The sequence below is a fragment of the Suncus etruscus genome, chromosome 10 (genome assembly GCF_024139225.1).
Source record: "Suncus etruscus isolate mSunEtr1 chromosome 10, mSunEtr1.pri.cur, whole genome shotgun sequence".
In the NCBI taxonomy this organism is placed as follows: Eukaryota; Metazoa; Chordata; class Mammalia; order Eulipotyphla; family Soricidae; genus Suncus; species Suncus etruscus.
In genome coordinates this window covers 13657943-13681986 of record NC_064857.1, presented here as the reverse complement: position 1 = coordinate 13681986, position 24044 = coordinate 13657943, and the positions used below count along the sequence as shown (strand labels likewise).

Genomic DNA, 24044 nt, shown 5'->3' with positions numbered 1-24044 from the left:
ATGTATGTTAATATATGAAGATAATATATTAATTAGGGAAAACGTATTATAGGATTTACTTAAGATAAGGATTTTTAACTTTAATTTAATTTTATTGAAACCCATTGTGATTGACAAAGTCTTCATAGTTGGGAATTTATTTTAATCAGGAATAAAGGAAATATGAACCTGTAAGTTTTTCAGTAAAATACAAGCGGTCAAAAAGAGATGGAACTAAACATCCAAACCACAGATTTAACAATACTGAAATCATTAGATCCAAACTTTATCAACCAAACTCAAAAATGTACCTACAATGATTGTAAACTGCAGAGGGGTAGGGAAAGAAAATGAGATGGGATAAACTCTGGGGAAATTGGTGGAGGGATCGTTGCTAAAAGTTGTATATTTAAAGTCATTTATGTATACATTTATACATAAAAGAATTTTAATAAAATAATACATTTTAAGGAATAATAAATAATATAGACTTGTATTAAAAATATATGGAGTTCTGGGGTCAGAGGAACACCACAGCGGTAGGACATTCGTCTTGCACGTGGCTGACCCAGGGCGGACCTGGGTTCAATCCCCAGTGTTGCATATGGTCCCCCGAATCAGGAGCTATTTCTGAGCCCAGAGCCAGGAGTAATCTTTGAATATGGAGTTCTAAAAGGAAGTTTTATTAATGTATGTGAAATTAGGTAGGTTTAGAAACATTCTGGAAGAGACTGGTCACATTTTATAAAAGGAAAAATAATGGATCAGTTAATCCTCAATAAAATGTATTGTATATCAACCCTTCATTAGATTTTAGTGGTGATAAGATTTGATAAGAATCCTGCCTGTAGGGACTTTTAATAGTGATTTATTTTACTACGACTAGTGCAAGCTCTCATAAATTGAGATAGAATAGTGTGAAAATAAAAGTTTGAAAATGTAGCACAATGTGCTATTTAAAGATTCTATAAGCATAGGAAGATTCAGCCAAGTCATAAATTTATTGTCAACACAATTGCATCAGTCTCTCTAGTATAGTTATCCTGTAATATAATTATGATTATGGTCTGATTAGGAGAAGAAAATATGCATGCACACTATGAAACGAATGCAAACAAAGGATGAAGTACTGGGATATCTAGAGTTAATATGTTGTGCAAAATATTGACCATAATCTGGGATTAGAAAAAGGAAAGGGAATTTCCAGGACATAGCCTACGAGCTGGTAAAATCGAGATCCTGAAAGTCATATTGTGTTGTATGTCAGCCCTTGATGGGGCTGGATGATGGTGGTATGGAAGATGAGGTCTTTCTCCTCCAGCTCGGACCACGTGTCTGCCACCCTGTTCAGCCGGCGGTTTTGAGGTAAAAGCGGTGGGTAGAAAACTAACAAGCAGTCAGGCTTCAGGAGATCTCAGCTTTATTTAGTGGATAAGGATGAAGCAAAATGTCCCAGAATCAGCCCCAGAAAAAAGCCCCCGCCTTTTACAGACCCTTGCTTTTATACATCAGAATCAGGTACCACCCTCGGGTGGGAGCAGAATGCCAGGTCACACCCTAGGGTAGGGCACAATTATTGATTAGGGTAGGATCAATAACATAATGATCTTATGGAAAATTTTACATACATAACAATAGAGAAAATGAATAAGTTTACCATTATAAAGAAAGAAAAAGAGAGAGAGCAAGAGATAGAGAGAAGGGAGGGAGATTCACAGATAGATGGTTTTGCTTAGATAAAAGTTTTGTATTTTCCATATTTTAAATATAGACATAATGAACATATTTTAATTTTAATTTTTGGAGAAATGTGTTTAGATTTAAAATGTGAAGATGAAATTTCAAAAATATTAAAATAAAAAACACAATGAAATGATTGGAAAATGTGGTAAGGAAAAGTAAAATGCTACTTAAAAGTATGAACTAAAAAAACAGTATCAACTCCTGGTGTTTTATAATCAATTAATATCATAGATTTTTTTTTAAATACAGTCAAGAAGGGATTGTGTTCAGGGCTTACCCCTGGCTTTAAGTATGTTGGATGGTATGTGGAAGTATTGGAAAAAATACAAGTTTGCTTGGGTCAAATTTAAGTATGTCACATACAAGGCAAGTAAGTGCCTTAACTCTTATACCATCTCTCAGGTTTCAGAAAGATTTTTTTTTTAAATTTTAGTACCTTTTTTAGAACATCATGAAAAATATAGAAACTAAGTATGAATTCATATTACCTTTGTTTGATTAAAATTCTCAATCAATCCAATATGAAAATAAGCAGTCGGGAGGGCAATGGAGGATGATGTAGGATGCATGCTGGAAACAGGGGTGGAGGGCAGACAACATTGGTGGTGGGAATGCCCCTGATTCAATGTCACTATGTACCTAAAATATTACTGTGAAATATTTGTGATCCACTTTGGTCAAAATAAAATTTATTATAAAAAATAAGTTCCACTTTAAAAACAAAATGTATTAAAGACAAACCCATGAAATTTTAACTTTACATCTTTAATATATCCTACCATGCTTCGTTTATAAAACAATAGTTAAAAAGACATCTTCATCTGAATAACAGTGGTTTATCAACATTCACTGAACAAACGAGCACATTGGCACAGTTTTTATGTATATAGTTTAGATACGTAGAGGTTTCAAAACCAAAGATACTTTCATTTAGAAATACGTGTAGTAAATTTTGATTGTTGTCCGCACAGCCTCTAATATTCTTTCTGTTTTGCATATGATTTTAAGATTCTCTATAGTTATTTGTTCATTCAGTTAATTTTTAAGGAATCTATTTTGTCTTCATTGCTGTATTTTATATTTTAAGACGTTTAATAAATACGGACTTTAGAACTAGCTTCATGAGAATGGAAATGGTACATGTGAAAAAGTAACAATGCTTACATTTGTCAGAATTATGAAAAATAGATTATTTATGATCATGTAGAGTATTATGGTGTTGAAGAGTGATTTTCTATTTTGAGAGTTTTGACAGTACTCTTATCTATTATGTTACAAAGTCAGCAATTTATAAAAGTATACATGGGAAATTCATAGCAGGAAATATAAGAAAAGTGTATAAAAGTCACAAAATATTTAGAAAGAATCTAAATATAAGAAAGAAAATCTAAATGTAAAGAAAACAAGGAGATATTGGGGCCGGGCGGTGGCGCTGGAGGTAAGGTGCCTGACTTGCCTGCGCTAGCCTAGGACGGATCGCGGTTCGATCCCCCGGCGTCCCATATGGTCCCCCAAGAAGCCAGGAGCAACTTCTGAGCGCATAGCCAGGAGTAACCCCTGAGCGTCACAGGGTGTGGCCCAAAAACCAAAAAAAAAAAAGAAAAAAAAAAAGAAAACAAGGAGATATAAAAGAATGATAAACTTTTGGGGGAAAATGGTCAAAAGTAAGAGGTTTACAGTTAATATATATCACTTGGAATTAATACATAATTTTTGGCTTCAATATTCAAGTGTTTGTAAGTATAAATTTTGGCTTGTGATGTTTAAAATAAAATCAACAGGGAGTTTGAAATAATACAAAATGAAAAAAAGAATTAAAAATATCAGATATATTTTTGTATTTGGCAACAGTATAGCTTCTTTAGCTTAGTGAACCAATAGTAAGACAGTGAACCTATCTATGAGATTTGCAATTTTACTATTTCAGAATCATTAGATTTTTCTCTTCCAGTTCCATGAAAGAACAATAAATAAATAAATAAAGTAAGAAATGATGAGGAAAAATAGAAGAGAAAAGCAATAGAACATCAAGATCTACTTTGGATCAGAACAGTTCATTACTGAACATAATGCAAGATCAAAATCGCTCTCTTAATGTATGTGATCTTAAATCTTTTAGAAAGCACATTAAAGTAAAATATTAACTTTATAATGTATAATTATATAATTTAATATTTAACAAATAATATATATTAAAATATTCTATATTTTCCAAAGCTTTGAAATTGAATTTGTATCATTTTATATGTGTTGTGCAGAATCAGCCAAAGTTGGTTTGCTGAATAGATGCTTAATAGTGACAACCACAGAAGATACTAGAGATCCAAATGTTCATAAGCCAAGGACTCTGTCATGTTTTTAAATTCTTTTTGACATCTTGTTCTTTACCATAGATTAGCCAAGATATATTTCTAAAACACTTTCTGATTGTTTCAATTTTAGCTTTCACTTTTTATTAAGATTCTAAACTGAAATCTATTGAAGTTCATTTTGCTAAAATGAGAACAGAAAATGTGGTCAGCTGGATAAGAAATATTAACAATTATTCGAGAAATGTTTCTTAAAAGTTTGCTTTTCCATTATTTTGTGTATTGTGGGATATTATATCTCATAACAGAATGAAGGTATTTACAATGGTAAATGGTGATAAATTCTATGAGAAGTAAAGATAAAGGTCAGGGTGAAAATAATGTTTTATATTAAACCAGAAGGTAAATTTATCTTAGCTATTTTCCTCACAAAATTTGACTTGTAATTAAATAAATTAAAACCTGACCTCCCTAATAGAGAATAGCAAAACAAATAAGCACATCATTTTTATAGAATAATACAGTTCATATCATCACTCAGATTAAAGTGATATTATCTCTTGTTAAATTAAGTAAATCTTTAAGAATTTGCTGGGAAAATACAAATTTTGGATTTTGATTTATTCTCTCCTGATTTGTTTGTTGTTTAATAGAGCAAGATATTTCAATATATCCTAACATATATTTTGGTTCTTCCAAATTGCATCTATGGTCATTAAGGAAATGTGTGTGTTTGCAAATGGGTATGAGTGTTTGGTATGGGAATCAATTGCATGGATGATGATAAAAGGCTGGAGAGATAGTATAGTAAGTAAACACATGACTGACCCAGGTTCATTCCTTGAGACATTGTATCATTTCCCCTAGTACTGCCTAGGAATAAGCCTTAACTCATCTGGATGTGACTCCCAAGCAATGCAAACCAGAAGGGTGTTATTAGGTACTGGATATAAAAATATGAAATATATAAAATAAAACTAGAGTATTGGTTCTCTTTTTAAATACATGTATTTGATGAGTAGCAAGCTTTATATTTAGATAAATTTTACTATGGAGATACAATTTCTGTTATTTATGAACATGAAGTGAGTCAAAAATTTTGAAGCATGATAATTTCATATTTTAGTCTTCAAGATATTGATTCATATATAAGAATATTATTTTTCTAGGACCGGAGTGATAGCATGGTGGTAGGGCGTTTGCCTTGCACGTGGCTGACCCAGGATGGCCCTGGGTTTGATCCCTGGAGTCTCATATAGTCCCCGAAGCCAGGAGTGATTTCTGAGCGCATAGCCAGGAGTAAACCCCTGAGCGTCAGCTGGTGTGGATTAAACCAATCTCTCAAAAGAATATTTTTCCTGTGTGATATGCTTTAAATTGATTTTAATTATTAGTCTTTATTGTATTACTCTAAGTGATAAGTTTTGGGACTAGGGTCCCCTGAGAGATTTGGCACTGTGAGAAGTTATGCCACATAAATTGCTAGGTATGTATTCAATTGTTTAAGCTATATCCCTGTCTGTTTTGTACTATAATGTTCTAGGTTGTGCATTATTCTACTGAAACAATACACATTGCCATTCCCTTTTTGAATATTTTAGGGCTTTTTTTGTTGTTAAGATAGCAAAATCCCATAATTTCAACTTTTCATGTATTTCTTTTTTTTAGTCTTTTAACATTATGTATACTTCTAAATTACATTTTGGGGAGTTATATTTTGACGCAGATATGCCAGGCAAATGACATTTTACCTTATGTTAAACCAAAATTCTTTATTTAAACAATTTTAAAATATTATAGAAATTATGGAACAATTGTATAAAAACTGGCTTAGCCTTAAAGATTGCAACCTAAAATGTAACATTGAGTAGGTATTTCATAAAGTTAATAAAATTAGACTGACTTGTGTAATTTTTATGTTGATATTTTTAAAACTTACAAACATGTAACCCAATATAGAGTTGTAATATGCAGAAAAAATTTTTGCATTGGTGGTGGCATTATGAATATTCAAATTTAAAAAAGCATAAATATCCTTATTGTTATTTCTTTGTATATAATTACCATATTTTGCAGTAAGTTTTGAGAATCATTATGACTTAATAGCAAGAGATGCCTTTTTCTAATACACAACTTGTGAACAGATTACTTGTTCTGTTACATTTCTATTAAAACCATATCCAACAGAACAGGAAAGTTATTTTCAAAAAGAAAAATGTAAATGAGATGAATTTTTATGCATTTTATTGCTCAAGGGAATTGGAATTCTTTTCGTGTGAGGGCTCACACCTGTATTTTCTTTGGGGCAATATCATTTACATATACTTCGTGTACATTAGTCCTTGTCAGGTTATCTTTGGTCTTTGGTTGGACTTCATATGATCATGCTGCTGGTGCATGTGCTATGAATCATTTCTATTGAAAAACAAATAAGCTCACAAACATTTAATTTTTTATTTTATTTTTCTGTTGTATTAGTGACAACAAAAATTTGGAAAGTAATGTAATCAAATGGTAATTATTGCAGATATTTTTTGTTCTGGTTTTCTTTTTTTTTAATAGTTATTTAAGTACCGTGGTCACAAACAAGTTTGTAGTTGGGTTTCAGTCATAAAAAAGTACAATCCCGGGGCCGGTGAGGTGGCGTTAGAGGCAAGGTGTCTGCCTTGCGAGCGCTAGCCAAGGAACGGACTGGACCATGGTTCAATCCCCCGGCGTCCCATATGGTTCCCCCAAGCCAGGGGCGATTTCTGAGCGCATAGCCAGGAGTAACCCCTGAGCATCAAACGGATGTGGCCCAAAAAACCAAAAAAAAAAATAAAAAGTACAATCCCCTTCACTAGTGCAACCTTCCCACCACTAATGCTCATCATCTACCTCTTTTCCACCCAATTCCTGTCTTTGAGACAGGCATTCTATTTCTATCTCTCACTACCATTGTCATGATAGTTGTTGGTCTTTTTTCTTCTAACTACACTCAACAATCTTTGTTGTAAGCTTCATATCATGGGCTGTTTTTTTCAAACCTCATCTCTATTGTCTCTGGGTATTATAACCATTCTGCTTTTGTTTTTCTTAAATCTCACAAAGAAGTGAGGCAATTCTGTGTCTATCTCTGTCCTTATTCATTTCACTCATTATAGTTTTCATGTCCATACATGGATAGAAAAATTTCATGTATTCTTTTTTTTCTGATAGCTGCATAATATTCCATTGTGTATATATACTACAGTTTCTTTAGCTACTCTTCTATTGTCAAGCATCTGGGTTGATCCCAGATTCTGGCTATTGTAAATAGAAAGGCAATGAACATAGGTGTGTAAAGGGCATTTTTGTATTGTGTTTTTGTGTTCCAATGGTAATCCCTAGAATTAAATGGGAGCTCAATTTCAACTTTTTTGAGGAATCTCCATTTTATTTTTTAAAAAAGGCTGGACTAGTTGGCATTCCCACCAGCAGTGAATGAGATTTCCTCTATCCTTACATCCCCTCTAGCACTGATTGTTCTTTTACTTTGTGCTGTGTGCCAGTCTCTGTGGTGTGAGATGGTACCTCATTGTTGCTTTGATTTGCATCTCCCTGATTCTTAATAATGTAGAGCATTTTTGGTGCCTTTTGGTGATCTGTATTTCTCCTTTCAGGAAGTGTCTCTCTATTTCTTATCCCTATTTTTTGAAGGAATTAGATCTTTTTTTTTTCTTGTTAAAGTCTGTCACTACCTTGTATACTTGTATATCTGAGATATTAGCCCCTTATCTGATGGGTATTAGATGAATAGTTTTGCCCATTCTATGGGGTTTCCAAGGGGGTTCTACAGAATCTGTGATAGCTTGGTCATCTGAGAGTTACTGGAGGCTACTAGAAATGAAACAAGAAATATCTACAGGACCCTGTGAGATGCATGGAATCAAGGCACAGTCTGACATCTGCAGAACCCCTTGGAAGCCCCATCCACATATTATCAAGAAGTTTATAAAGCAATTTACTCGAGTGTTATTGACAGAAATCTTTTAATTGCAAAGTAAGTTGAACTACTTTAAGATATATATGAAAATCATTATTTGAGGTCAATTATTTAGTATTTTTAATATGTTGGGGAAAATATATCACATGATATTCTTTAATTCTAAGTAATACAGTATTGATTGGCTGCGTGTATGTAAGGATAAAATTGTAAAATACATAATAAACCTGTCTTGGAAAATAAACCTTCTTGTCATTATTATAGGAAATGATTAAAATATGAAATTATAATTATTTTTGATTCATAAGCATGATGATTTTGTGTTCACACATTTGTGTAACAAGTGCCTTCCCAGACCTCGTTATGACATTGGCTCATTGTCTTAAACAGTTTTTTAAAAGTGAAATACTTTAAAAAAATTTTTTAAAGAACTAAAGTCTTTTTGTGATGAAATTAGAATTTTTGAGTTGATCATTCTTTCAGATGTGATCCCTGAATGCAGAGCAAAGAATAAGCCTAAAAACTATTGAGTGTGGTCCAAAACCCAAAATACAAATTTCAAAAAAAAAAAAAAAAAAGAAAAAGAAAAAAAAAGCAGCCAAGTATAAAAATAAGAGACGCATGTGTCAGCAATTTTATTTTTATAATCTAAAAAAAATAAAACCACTTACTTTGAAAAATAATTTTCAACCTCCTTTGAAACATTATTTCCTATACATGTTTTCAAATTATGTTTCCAAATTATTGTTAGGCAAAAGATATGAAAATATGTGACACATACAGAACAAATATACCTTTACCCTCTGACAATCCAGAACAATGAACTATTACTTAACCTTAAAATAAAAGTTAAAATAATACCTTGACATTATATATAGGGTTATATAGGTTATATATATTATATATAGGTTATATATAGGTTATATTGGCTTCTAAGAAATAAAACACATAGACATGAAAAATTAACCTCTTTTAAAAATGTACATCTAAAATCTAGTTTATAATGGTAAGAGCTTAACAAATAAATGCCATTTGTCAGTCATAGTCAACTCTTCTGGAATTACAGTTGTTTTTAATCTTTTCAGAAGCATGTGCATTTACTGGAGGGTATCTCAGATCTTTAAGACCATAAAACTACTAAGACCTTGGATTGATAGGCAGAAGACATGCCTATAATATCTGCTCTGGCTTGTGAGCTCACAACAATCTTTTTCACTGGGCTGTGCCTTAATTTTTTTTTTATCTATAGAGAGTTCAGCTAGATTATTTTCCCAGACTATTGAGATGATTGCTACAAATAAGCATTTTAGTTTTATTCATTTTTATGATTGCTATATTTTATTTAAAATTTTTTGGAAAAAAACAAATTTTAAAGCATAAAGCTGAAATGATTCTTTCATGTAGTACAGACTGTCTGTGAGAAGTTTAACTGAATATCCAGAAAAACTGCATGAAAGGGAGGAAGACAAACAAGAGTCACATTAGCTGGCCAATTGTAGTGGCTTCAGGAGGTTCATATCCTTTTAGGAATTATGATATTTTCTGCTGTAATTTTGAATGGATAATGTTATGAGCATCTGTAGTGAGAAAATAGAGAAAAAGGTAGAGATAATGAAAACATTAAATAAGATATAATATGGCACGTATAATCTTCCCTATCAACGCTGTGTTTGCTAAATATTACATGATTGTGATTTTCTATTTTATTTTAATTTCAAGAGGTATTTTGTTGGTGAAATCTTGTGATTTCCAATAAGAATTATGTGCAGTCTTCAAAACAGAGCTACTGCTGACTGAACATAATGTATCTGTAGGCTCTTAGTGATATTTCTTTCATTGACCACTTTGTACTCCCAGTTATAATCTCCACAGAAGCTGTATGTTTTCAGCATGGCATGTTTTACAAAACCCACTTAAATCAGTCAGATGTGGAATCAGATACAAACTTTGTATTCTAACCTCTAAAAGCTCTCTGCTGTCAGCTGGGATAGTATATCTAAACACAGTGACTGAGTTAGCATCAACTTTAATAACTGCCACATCAAAGAAAAAGTTTTTAAGAACTGATGATTATTTATACTAATAAAGTGGTCCTTAAAGCCAATGAAGAAGCATCTAAGAGTTAAAAAAAAGAACTCAGTGCTCTTCCAGCACACTTATTCAGGTTTACAGGGAGGATCATGGAAATAAGTATTGATTTTTTCCTATTTATTATTAGATGTGTCTGGGGGATGGGAATCAATGTTAATATCCCGTCATGTAAATAAAATATCATTAAATTAAATTTAATGCCGATGTGCTATTTCTTGACTCTGCAGCACTTTCTGGTTGTGTCTGTACGGGGACATGTGTGTTCCAATAAAAAGACTGTAGTTATCATATTTACTCAACTTGGTGAATTCTGTCCATTATCTTGTTTACAAAATGTGCTTGAAAATTTATGTCGTGCATCGATTGAATTAGTTTAGCTAAATTACTCAGATGTAAAATATTCACAAAACAAATTTTAAAACGTTTTGTGGGCATTATAGATAATCATGTATCTCAGAAGTTGGTGATCATGCTAATCATTATATTATTGAAGATCAAGTTAAGGGTCTCATAATTGGAAGCATGTGTTGTACCACTATCTCCTATCTGAAACCTTTTTGAAGTTGTTCTAGTTGACTGTACACAACAGGATAGATTTATAGCTAACTTTAAGTCTTCCTTTGTACATGTTGATTATTAGCATTTCATATATTTTAGATGTATAAAAATGTAATTTTCAAATCAACCTCTTTATCTCTGGACCTCACTAGTGCTAGAGAGAGTATAAGATGTTTCTTTCCTTTACTGAATTAGTGGATCACTCATAACCAAAACACTTAGCCTCCAAGTAAACAAGAAAAATACTTGAATGTAAAAGATAATATATGGAACACAGAGGAGAAGTGTCAAAACATGCTATTGTGGATCATTTCCTTTGTCAGTATAAAAAAGTTAGATAGCTTTACAAAATACTGTGTGTTGCTTTTTATTACTAATTCTTTAGTTGTAAGAATGTGTACCCGAAAACTTTATTTATAGTTTGCCTGATATTTTTCATTAAATTTTATTTTTATTGTCTTAATTCTTTAAAATAGTACACGATAGCAGTTGTGTTTATAGGAAAGATACATATGCATGGAATATTCATTTAACTATTTCCATAAATTGTAGTATCAGCATTGTAAGACATTTTGTGTTCCTAAAATATGCCAGGATTTAAAATTGGAATGACTATCAAATTCTCCAGGTGGTCATGTAATTCTAGTAAATTAGAATGCCATTTCGCATTATGCTTAAAATTTAGTCTCTGATTTTATGTCATCATTTTAAGATTATGAATAAAAATTAACACAAAAATAATAAAAATTAAAAAATTCAGGAATACCGAAAACAATCTATATATTATTCTTTTGTCTTTGATAATTGTTTCTAGTATTTACACAATCTCTTTTAATATCCCAAATATATAGATTATGGACCTGAAAATTCTTCCACTTGCCCATGTCACTCAGCAAGTGTAAAACTAGAAAATTGAAAATATGTCTGACTTTATGCCTGGCATTTTTACTCACGTAACATATTATTTCTTTATCATGACCTCCAGTAATTCTTATTACCTGAAGATTGTAAAATTTAGAGGATCAGGAACCTTTTAGTTAATTCTCTAAAAATCCATCATCATATGAAATGAACAGCTACTAGCTTTTCAGTCACAGTTTGGAGTTGGGCCTAAAAATGGTCTATGAAGTGTTTGGTTGTACAAATGACTGCAGCAACAAGCCCATCTTCTCCATCAAGCTACTGAATAGTAATGTAATTAGATCCAGCACTTAGATTTTGCTTCCTCCTATGATGTTTTTATCATTGGATGATTAGATTACAATGTCAATGATTAGCATTCATAGTTTCCCCACTCTCAGCAATAAGAAACTCTCTGTTTCTGTGTTGGATGATAGTTGCTGGGTTAATCCACTAACTGCTTGTACCTTGATCCAAAATTATATACTGATGAATGGTAATGAATTTCATGAAATTCAGCAAACTGCTTTGCTGGCTGACATCAAGATGTGTTATAATTTGATATGGTTATGTGTAAATGTTTGTATTCTTTCAAAAACTCTGAAAATTATTTTTAGAATTGTAGAAGAGCAATGTCTGGAGTGGGGAAATCATTCCTAAGTAAACATTGAAATTTTATTTGATACTTGTTTTTACAGGCTATATTCTTACGACAATATATTTATTAGTACTTACTAATAAATAATATAAACAGGGAATTGATTGAAGCATAGGTGAGGTAAGCTGAGGTATGACCATTAGAACCAAAAACATTTTTATGACAATTTTAGTGTACATTCTGTGTTTTTTTTTCTGTAAGCAAAATTACTGAGATTTTATTAAGATAGTGAAGTTTTATTATTTAGCATATACATGGAACTTGATTTTGTGTATATGTTGTATATTGTTACATAAATAATGACAATTATGACAATAAACACATCTAGCACCTTAATGTTCTATCATTTGAACCACTCTGAATGCTTTCAGAAAGCCTAATGATCTCAGTCAGAGAAAAAGTAGAATTGGAAGGACCCTTGTCTTCATGTAGCTGGCCCTGGTTTGGTCCTAGAACCCTGTATAACTCTCAGAGTCCACCCCAAGTAATCTGAGAGAGGTGAGCAGGAGTAAGTATTGATGTGGCCCCCAAACGAAAGCAAAATATGATCACACAAATGTAGTTCTGAGTATGTGGTACACATTTAATTTAAATGAGGTTTTATTTTTGAGATAATAAATTACAAATAAAAGTTTTGAGTAAAAAACTATATTTTGCATGAGCTACAATAATGTCTTATCATAAATCAATGGATGTTTCCTTTATTTATTTAACATTGTGCTCCGTAAATCTAGCCTTCTATCTTGTAATAAGGGTATTTCCATCATTTGTTTCTTTCTGTTTTATAGCTACAAATATATTGTTGTTTTATTTTATGTGAAACTTGATGTCATCCTGGTAATTTCTAGGTATTTGGGGGGACAGGTGTTTTTGAATTAATTAATGAAGATTTTATAGTCATGCATGAGTATAACATAATCACTAGCAAGTGAATGATAAACTTATAATAGCACGCATTTGCTCTGTGAGGCTGCAAAGATATAAATTTTGATGAAATAGTTTTAGGTTTCTATAAATAAAGTTGTAATGATTCTAGGGGAAATACAGGCAGCATAAAAGTGAGCACTATAGAAACTGAATCATTCTTGTTTTGTGTTCAGCATTTCATAAAGAATGTACTCTATGAATTCATGAATACATAATCAAAAACAAGTATCAAAGTTGTTTTTATCAATAGACTTGTTTTTAATTAAGCTATTTTATTTGTAAATTTCTCTTATGACAATATTTAGGTCATTTAAGTGCATCATAGAAATGCCATTTCAGTGACAATCAAATAATTTTGCCACTTATTTTAATATAAAAACAGAGCTTTTTTTAAAACTCTAGATAAAAATTTTTAAGTAGGATGCTATTGTTTGGCCCTTTTCTCTCTGGAGAAGCCCATGCCCTCTCTTGAACCATTATTCCTCTTTTACCTCATATCTCTCTTGAGTAAGAAAATATCTTTTTTAAAGAAAATTTTTAGAGACATGAGCTCCCTTTCTGTGTTTCTGTTTGTTTGTTTTTCTTTTCTGTGGTTATTTTCAAAATTAAATTACAATTGCTCTCTGCCTTATCTAGTGAAAATAGTTTCCTGCATATGATCTTATTTTACATTTTAATTTTATTATATATATATATATTTGTGTGTGTGGCCACTCAATAAAACAATTTCAAAATGTTTTATAAAATGTTCTTGAGTTGCTTTTTTTATTTCACTAAATGTATAATCTGTGTTATTATGCATTCTATAAATTTATGCAATGACATATTTATCGCTTTGATTCACCATTTCTGAGACATTTATATATTCTATCTATCTATCTCTATACATATATATACATATATTTCTCTTTTTTAAAAAATCATAGTTACAAAGTGTTCATTATTGAATTTCAGTCTTTCAATATACACCACCCTTCACCAGTGCACATTTTCTGCCACCAATGTCCCTAGTCTCTAGTTTCTCTCACCTCTCACCTGCTCAGGCATTTTTCCATCTCTCTGTCTGTGTTTCTCTGTCTCTCCCTTTCTCTCTGTCTCTGTCTCTGTCTTAGTCTCTCTCTGCATCTGTCTGTCTGTCTGTCTCTTTCTCTCACTCCCTACTTTAGACACTGCAGGTTTCATTATCGTTAATGAAGGGATACTGTGTCTATCTCTTTATCTCTGTTCAGCACCCAGTTCTCATCCAGAGTGATCTAGTCTAGTTATCATTGTCTTAGTGGTTCCTTTTGTACCCTAAGAACATTGCTCCATTACTTATCCAGAGGTTCCTTCCATAGACTGGTCTTCCTTGCCCCTGGCTCTGGATATTATTTTCAGAGTATTTTTCTCATATCCTATAGATAAGTGAGATTATTCTATGTCTATCCCTCTCCCTCGGATTCATTTATTTAAAAATGCATTAAATTCCATTTTTAAAGACACATTTGTATTGGGATAATTAAGATACTTTTCTTGAAAATAAAAATTGTGTGTATGTGTGTGTGTGTGTGTGTTTCTTTAGGTTCATGATCAAACTAAGCACAGTCGGACCTGGAGACAGAATGAGTGGCTGGTACTTGCATAGTCAGCCCATCTCATTCTCCACTACCTCATATAAATCCCTGAGAACATTTAGAAGTGATTTTTGAGAACAACGCTAGGCGAATTCCTAAATACTACTGCTGTGCCAATAAATCCCAAGCACAATAATGAAAACACTTATGCAAACCATACAATTAACAGTCAACTTTCATAATTTAATTCTATCATTTTGAAAACCAATGCCTGGAAAGGATTTTATGTCCACTATTAAGTTAGTTTGAGAAATGTAACAGTTGCATATTTAATTTGGATCTAGCCTCAGAATAGGTATTTAAATATTAAAAATTGACATATTATACTATGAACAGTGAAAGTGCCAAAATTTATTTGTGAAAGTGCCACAAGTTTATGAGTGCAAGAATCATTTATGAACACTTAAAAGTATATGTTGGGTGAGATAGCTCTTATGACTAGAGTGTTGCATTTTGGAGGTCCAACATGTTCTATACTCTGTACCATATGGCTCCTTATGGTTCCTTAGTAACACACAGGAACTATTTTCTGAATATTATTGACTTTGTCCAGAGTGATTAATTACCAGTATTTTAATTTTTGATATATGCCATTCTCACTGGTGTAAGATGCTGTAAGAATTAATTTTTAAGAACATTTTTAGCAAAATGATTATTTTTTCCTGCTGAGTCTGGTGAAAAGAGTATGGCTTATATTGTGTCATTGTTTTTTCTTAATACTTTTTGTTTCATCTTTGCATAAATGAAGCTAAAGAAAAGACTGATCATACAATTTAGTCTATAAAAGCACTGATTTATATGATTCATGATTTATAAAGTTCAAAGTACAAACAAGTAAGATGAAAATTTAAATTTTATTTGCATTTCTGGAAAAATATTTTTGTGTGGATGCCATGTCTTTAATTATTTTGACATCTAAAATGCAAAAATAGCATTACCATGGTCGTCAGTACTGAAATGTAACCTTTCTTCTTATAATAAAAATGCATTATTGATTCTGTATAAGAAAATTATATTACTTGAAAATATTATTTAAGAAAAATATGTTAGGTTCTGATAAATTAAAATATTAGCTATTTATAAAAAACACTTGAACCTAATGTATCACTCTGCAACTAGAAACTTGTTCTTTCTGTTCTTACTTGACCTTCTCTTTCTGACTCAGATAGCTTTCTCCTGTATTATAGTATCTGCTATCTTTATTTTAAAAGCACTAATCAAGCTTCTTTTCTGCTTTGGAAGACTTAATCAATCTTTGTAATTTCTAGGTCTCAACCTAAGATATCCTAAAAGATCAAAGTGAAAACCATAAAGGATGTATATAACTATTTTTCTAATGATTAATTTGAATAATTTATGAACATGGCAAAATATTTAAAAATTTGATTTTCTTTTTATCATTATGTATAGTTTCTGTAATAAACTATAGTAGCTACTTGTATGAAGAAACATATATGCTCTTTTATAAAAAGACAGTCACAAAATATACTTGTGAAGTAAAACTTTATAGTTTAAGAGAAACATTATAAGATTTTATGATAGCATCTATACTTAATGCCACATTAATAATTGATGTTTGTGATGTGAGCTGTCTTTCTAATTATTATCCATGAATAATTATCTCTGTCATACAGATGAAAGTGTCAAGTCAATGAAAGGTTGAGGAATTTGCTGCAATACATGATATTTAATCTGAACTGATTAGTTGATTCCTAGAATTGGTGTATTTGAATTTATTTGTTAGATAAGTTACTTCAAAATTGAACATTTTGGGGGCCAGAATGATGGCGCAGTGATAGGGCAGTTGCCTTGCATGCAGCTGGCCCAGGATGTACCTCGGCTCAATCCCTGGCATCCTATATGGTCACCCAAGCCAGGAGCAATTTCTGAGAGTAGAGCCAGGAGTAACCCCTAAGCATCACCGGGTATGGCCCCACCCCAATTGAACATTTTATGAAGTGTGCTGTAAAGTTAATTTATAGTTTATGGGAAAGCATACTAAAGTTTCATGAGTAAGTCTGAAAATAAATTATGAACAAAAGTAATTATAATTATAAATGCAAACTAAGAGTTCAAAAGGAATGTAAGATTAGTAAGAAGAACATCTTAGGAAAAATGTAAAAATGGCATTAAAATGATGATGGTAGTGAATGGAAAGAAGTCCTATAGGTGGGATATCTAAGACATTAGATTAGACATTAGATGGAGATGACAAATGCACAAAAATTATAATAAGCACACAATAAGCACTTTTTATACTGAATATCAGGGCCAAGAGAATGAAGGAAGTATAATACATTACTGAATTCTTACTGTTTTCAACTATGCTGATGGACTCTGTGTTGTTTATCTGCTGCTGCTACTTTCTGCTGCTTGGTGCCACAGACTTATAACTTCTAGTGAAATTACTTATACGCCATTGCTCTTCAATAGTGCTTTCTCTGATGAATAAATAACATTATCCCAAATATGCACTTTGCATGGAGTAGTCATGCATGTTTAACTCAATGTAACTAGAATTAGGAAACTAAATTTTAGTTTTAAGTAAAATTTTAGTATTAAGTAGTGTATACTAAGTTGGACATTGCAGGTATAGCTTATTACAATGTTATATAGTATAATTTTCCTTTTTTACTTATTCATATGAACCAATTCATTTTTCCTATAGAAATTGTACTGCAGAACAGAATGATTTCCAAGCCAACACATGCCCACAAACCCATATACAGTTGATAGATTAATAATTAACAATAATAATAAGAGTTACAAGAGTAGGGGAATGAAAATCCTTTTAAATATGTCTTGTTTTGTTTCGGGTTGCGCCCACAATACTCAGGGTTTACACCTAGCTCTGCAGTTAAAAAATACACCTGGCAGTGATTGGGGACGTTTTGGGGTGTTAGAGATAAAAGATGAATTGGCTGCATGCAAGACAAATGCCCTACCCATTCTACTATCTCTATGGCCCTTAAGTAGGGCCATATGATATGAATGATATCCTTAAATAGAAGACTGTTAATCAGTCAACAAATAGTAGCTTGTCAAACTTTATTATTATTATTATTATTTATATTTGAATCTCACTTTCAATAGGTAAGCATTTTTAAAACTGTGATATATTTAATGTGATCTTGTTTTTCTGTAAATAATTCAGATGCATTTTGGATTTTAATTTGCTGTGTGAGTTTAGTTTTTGTCAAATAACATGCCATCTACAGTGAGTATTTTTTTATTGTAAAAATGGGCTAAAATAGGCTAGAAAGATAATACAGGGGGTAAAGCATTTGCTATATACCAGGTTGACCTGGATTCAGTCTACTGCACAACTGTAGCTTGTCAGGAGTTATTCCTGAGTCAGAAATTATCACTGAGCACAAAAATTTGTGGCTCACACACCAAAAAATAAATATAGACAATTTTCAAAATAAAAGTTTTGAAATCAGTATTAATATGGAATTGAACACCCCTTTTAAAATATTCCACATTTTATTAATTAGCATTGAATAATGACATAAGTGTTTATGTTAGGAATTTGCATACTTTTAAATCAGTTACAATAGGTTTACTAAAAGAAGCCAACATCTTTAATTATTTGAAATAAAAATATATTTGAAAAAATATTACTTAAAATGATTAAAAACACATTTTATCATGCGTGCATATAAAGAAAAATTCTTGGCAAGAGTCTCTTATTGTCTGATCTTTTGTACATATATTTTTACTTGTAAGATAAGCTCTGTATATTCAGACTAAAAGACTATAGTTGAGGTTAAAACTAGTAGAACTCTCTATAAACTAGTTCTCATCACTCATCCAATAGGGATAGTTGTGTTAATATATTTTATTAAATATTGACTCCTCACAAGAGATACTACAGTACATTTATTTGTGAAATGTATGGGGCAATCTTTAGGCATTACTTTAAATTGCTTATAATGGTCACAGAGAATGTACTTAAGCCACTCTCCAAGCTGATAATCATGATGATAATGTTTAAGTCTCCTTGGACAGTAAGTGGGAGATCTAAAGCTTTATAATTGGATAGATTCTAATCAGAGTTTATAATGTTAACCCAGCAGAAGTGACACCTGAGTGTTGATTTCAGAAGTAGAGCTTTCAGAACATAAACGAACCTATGACATTTTTGAATATAAGATGTATCATTATCTTATATAATGCCACAAGAGGAAGTGCTATCATTTAAATTCAAACTAAATTTAATTGTACAGTTTTTCAGTTAAAATATTTTAATATACCTGTACCCAAAATTCTATGAATGCTTTCTATAACTGAATTATATGGTGTAATTGGTTGGTAAATGATTTCACTTGTAGGTGATACTTAAACAGAGTTGGGGAATTAATAAAACCTGACTAGAAACAAAGATCAGGAAAACAGGTCTTTAATAGGAAGCTTGACATTGAGGAAAGGAAAGGGAGGTGGACTAGATCAAGGAAGGGGTCCTATCATCATGATAGAGGGAATCGGTCACAACTGGGACCAGAACTAGGTCCTGAAGGTGGAAAAATGATATGCATGCCATCCAATAGTAATAGTATTGTAAAGACGATGCCTAAATAGGTTTAAAAAAGAAAAAGTAAAAAGGAAGCGCCTTTCATAGAGGCAGGTTGGGGCGCAGGGTCTGGGAATACTATATGCTTGAAACTCGTGATTTTGTAACTTTGTAATTCAATTAAATAGAAATTTATTCATATCACAAATTGTAATAAAATATCACTTCTCTTGGTTCTTATTCCCAAACTTAAATTTGATTTAAATAGTTCCACTGTGGCCCTTTAGGAGTTTCTCCTATATGTTTACTGATCTTTTCTACTTACCATGTGATTTCTAGTATTCATGGATATGTGACAAATTTAATTCCAAGTTGTGTCATAATGCTGGTACTAAATAACTCATGGTAAAAAACTGGCTGAAAAGTAAGCAAAATGAATATTGTTGTGGTAGGCCCATCCACAAGGCATCTTTCCTTTCATTTCTTCCAGAAGACTATTATTTTCCCACGATTAAATACCAAATCAGTGACATTTTCAAATGGTCCTGGAAACTGGATCATTTAGCAGATTACTTTGGAAAATATAATGCCAAACTAAAACCTATAATTAATTAAATAAAATTAAGTATAAACAAACACAAAATTGCTAAGGTTATTTGTGTTATATATTTTGATTTATTTTAAAAGTGTGCTTACTGATTTATGGAATTGCTAACTTCCATTCTCACTGTATATTTAAAGTATAACTTAAAAATTATAAGACCCCTATACAAGGGATTGCAATGCTGTTTCCCTCCATAGAGGGAAGCTTGGAATCCAAGGAAAAATACACTGCAGATTCGCTTGCAGGGGTTGTATTGGGAGACTTCTGCAGGCAAGACCCAGACTGGTGATGTGGCAATTGAACCCCTATTTCTTAAGTTTATGCTCAATTTCTGAAGCCCTGCTTGTCTAAGCTCAGCTGCAGAGGCAGGAGCCTGTCGAGCACCCCATCTCTATTCCTTGTTCTTTTACTGTGTAATAGTACATTTTAAAAACAGTCCTTCATTTTCCTTGCCATTGTGTCTGATTATTGCCAGCACTGAGCTCCTAATAAAACTTAATTCATCCAATGAGCTTATCTGATTTTTCATTACATCCACCTTCACATTTGGACTTAACCTGGCCAATAGCTAAACACCTATGTAAGACAATCTTCTTACAGGAAGCCATCATATTGTCAGCTTCTCTATTTTATTTTTATTTTTTTGTGAGAATGCCCTTTTAATTTACTTTTAGGCCATACTTTCCAATTACTCCTTTGATAGAATATACTGAATAGTCTTTATTTCTGACCTACTTCTGCTCAACAGATTTCCTTAAGCAACACCTTGTCATCCCTACCATTTATATTGACATTTGGTAATTTTAATTGTTGTTAGATCTAATTTTGGTTCCTTTGGTTACCCCCAAATACTGTGTGCTCTTATTTAACTGAATGTGGCTGAAACAAATGATTAATAGTGTTTCTTTCAAATGGCTACTCTCTGGGCTGGAGAGATAGCATGGAGGTAGGGCATTTGCCTTGCATGCAGAAGGACAATGGTTTGAATCTGGCATCCCATATGGTCCCCCGAGCCTGCTAGGAGCGACTTTTGAGAGTAGAATTAGGAGTAACCCCTGAGCGCTGCCGGGTGTGACCCAAAAACCAAAAACCAAAATAAATAAATAAATAAATAAATAAAAAAAGGTCAAATGGCTACTCTCCCTTTGCTTAGTCTATGAAAAGTGACACAAAGTTATGCTCTATTAGGGGCTGGAGAGATAGCATGGAGGTAAGGCATTTGCCTTTCATGCAGGAGGTCATCGGTTCAAATCCCAGCGTCCCATATGGTCCCCCGTGCCTGCCAGGAGCAATTTCTGAGCATGGAGCCAGGAGTAACCCCTGAGCACTGCCGGGTATGACCCAAAAACTAAAAAAAAAAAAAAAAAAAAAAAAAAAAAAAAAAAAAAAAAAAGTTATGCTCTATTGAACTCATCATATCTCAGACTCTTTTTCTTTTCTTTTCATTACTTTTTTCCTTTCTTGGCTTGGGCCATAATGGTGGCTATCAGGGGTTACTCCTGGCTCTTTGCTCAGAAATCGCTCCTGGCGGGCTCTGAGAACCATACGGATTCCTGGAATCAAACCCGGGTCCTTTCTAGGTAGGCCACGTGCAAGGCAAACACCCTACTGCTGTGCTCAACTTTCTTTTCTTAAAGTACAATAGTCATATGAACTTGAACTCGACTTCTTTCACTGAATATATCAAAAGAAAAACCTCTACTACATATCCTCATTCCTTAAGAATTTTTGTCTGAACATAATTTGCTTTAATAAAATTAAAATTTTATTACAGTTTAGGTAGTCCAAAATAGTTTTTAAGTTTATGCTTTTGATAAACAAAATGACGATACTTCGCCAACACCAAAATGTTTGTATTTCTCCATCATTAACCCTATGATATCTTTAGTCTGGTCTTTCTTCCTTTACAGTGTAATTGATTAATTATATAATTATAATTAATATATATTATCAATATTTGGTTTTGTATTCCAAAGCAGGAATTTATTATTGCACTGTCTTTTTCTCATGGTTTGAAGCTATTCCATAGATAAGTGTGACCATTTGGCATTTGTTCTTAGTTCTCTGCTTATAACCCTTAACATGCTATATACAGTTACATTAATGCTGTAGCAAATACAAGATTTTATCTCCTCTTATACCTACTCTGTATGTTATTATATTTATATATGTCTTATTTATTTATTTATTTATCTATTGTTAGATATTTGGGCTGTTTTCATATCCTAGCTACTCTAATTGCTACAGTAAATATAGTTGTGCATTTATATTTTTTGTTAATCATTTTTGTGTTCTGAGTGTAGAGGCCAAAAAGTATAATTGCTGTGTTATATAGGAGGTCTAGTTTTAGTTTTTATAACAAATCTCCATACTGATTTTCATAGAAGCTTGAACCAAACAATGTTCCCACAAGCAGTGAGTGTGAGTTCTTTACACTTTGTATACCGACACAGATTGACTGTTTCATGACCTTTTGATATATACTATTTGAAGTTTCTTTCTTTTTTATTTTTTGGTTTTCTGTTTTATTTTATTTTGATTTTTTCTTTTTTTGGGGGGGGCACACCAGGAGATATTCAGGGGTCACTCTTGGATCTGCACTCAGAAATTGCTCCTGGCTCAGGGGAACATATGGGATACCGGGGATGGAACCGGCATATGTCCTGGGTCAGCCATGTATCCGTCCTGGGTCAGCCATGTATCCATCCTGGGTCAGCCATGTATAAGGCAAATGCCCTACCACTGTGCTACCACTCTGGCCCTGAATTTTCTGAAGGATAAATGATTAAAAAATGTTTTTGTTTGTTTGAGGGTCACATCTAGCAGTGTTCAGGAGTTATGTCTGGCTCTGTGCTCAGAAGTTACTCCTGGCAGGTGCAAGGCCATATGGGATGCTGGGGATTGAAGCAAAGTCAACTGCAGCAAGACAAATGTCCTACTCACCGTGTTACTGCTCCAGCCCTATGAGAAGTTTTTATAACCCACTAGCCATCTGTAAATGAATACTTGACTAGGATCCTCTAGGATGTTTAGATATACTTGCGTTCATATTTTGAATATGATTATCAAAATCTTTATAAGAAAATAAGTAATTGAGATCGGATATATTCAATTGCTCTGCTTTTGAAATGTAGGAATGCAATATTATTAAACAGTTAAGAAACATGTTTATAGTACAAATATTTAAACATTGTCATTTATGTACAAATAATACATTTTAATGATTTGTCTTCATATATTATGCATGAATTTAGTGATTTAATGTAAATGTAAAACACAATACTTCTGTGTATGATTGACTATGTTTTGAGTCAAATACCTAGCTGGAAAATATATGTTCTTATTTGAGAACTAAATTTAGTGAAATGTTATTTGTCTCCCAAATTAACACAGATCTTATTTTATACAATTTTTTGATGAATCTGGTAAATGATAATAAAAATAAGAAAGTATAATCCATTTGAAAAAGTTTTTCTTATTTATACACAGTCATAATTTGTATGTATACTGAAGACTTATTTGAAAATATTTCCAAATTATCCAATATTTTTCCCCAGGTTTTGGAAATAGCTACTCATTTAATTATTTTTTTTGAGAGTTTCATAATTTAAACCAGAAGAGAAGAATTTCTGTGAAAAAGTCTAGAATAATTAAATAGAATTGATAGATAACTAATCAGAAGTATTTTGTAATTATAACTAATATTTTTCATTTACTTTGCTTCACCAACAGTGTTTTTTTTTTGTTTTTTTTTGGGGGGGTCACACCCGGCAGTGCTCAGGGGTTATTCCTGGCTCCAGGCTCAGAAATTGCTCCTGGCAGGCACAGGGGACCATATGGGGCGCCAGGATTCAAACCGATAACCTTCTGCATGAAAGGCAAACGCCTTACCTCCATGCTATCTCTCCGGTCCCCTCACCAACAGTTTTTAAAAATATTAACTGTATGAATTAAACTACAGTAGCTTAAAGTTCACTATGTTTACTCAACTATAAATTATTTATATTTTTATAAATATTTTATATTGAAAGAATTTATCTTATGGAACTGCTTTTTTGAAAAATCAGTTCTGTAAAAAGAGGTATAAGTAAATTTCTTATATTCCTCCAAATTATATGGTTGACTGGTCAAAAAACAATAACCACTATTGCCCTTAGTAAAAAGGCTTTGAGTTTTATTAAGCAA

General features: G+C 32.2%; 1 protein-coding gene and 1 pseudogene across 5 annotated transcripts in view; both read left to right on the top strand.

The window, feature by feature from the left end:
* Nucleotides 1–24044, top strand: part of RALYL (RALY RNA binding protein like) — a 712684-nt gene that overhangs the window by 10392 nt on the left and 678248 nt on the right. The window lies entirely within an intron of this gene.
* Nucleotides 8285–8382, top strand: LOC126021281 (uncharacterized; annotated as a pseudogene).